Here is a 474-nt window from a genome sequence, read left to right on the forward strand (position 1 = left end):
TAGCGTATTGATTGCATAGCTTTCTCGCTTTACTTTGGATGGTGGCTAGGAAGCATTGATAAATCTAATGTACCTCCCTCATTTTGCAGAGGCGGAATCTAAGAGGGTCAATCACTTGACCAAGGCCACTTGGTTAAAGAAGTGAAAAATCTGGCCTGGAATCCAAGTGTGATTTCTTATCTTAATATGCTTATTGGTTAAAAACAGTTTATCTTTGGCTAGAACATAGGGTTCTCATTAATACAGTTTTATAATTAAATTACATATAAATCTAAGCTTTTATTGTGTTCACTCACATCAAGACTTAACAGAAGGTCAGAACATTAGCTCAGCAATTAAGGAATATCAATTCCATGCAACGCTCTCTCCTGAGTGGAAGGACACTGCCTTGCAAAGAGAACTGCAGGAAAAGCCATAACTTAGGAAGCAGCTTTGGATTTTGTCTTCTCCAAGACTGTGCATTGCAATGCATGA

Source organism: Echinops telfairi, unplaced genomic scaffold (assembly GCF_000313985.2).
Source record: "Echinops telfairi isolate 266 unplaced genomic scaffold, ASM31398v2 ScPeMD7_7469;HRSCAF=8507_1, whole genome shotgun sequence".
Taxonomy (NCBI): domain Eukaryota; kingdom Metazoa; phylum Chordata; class Mammalia; order Afrosoricida; family Tenrecidae; genus Echinops; species Echinops telfairi.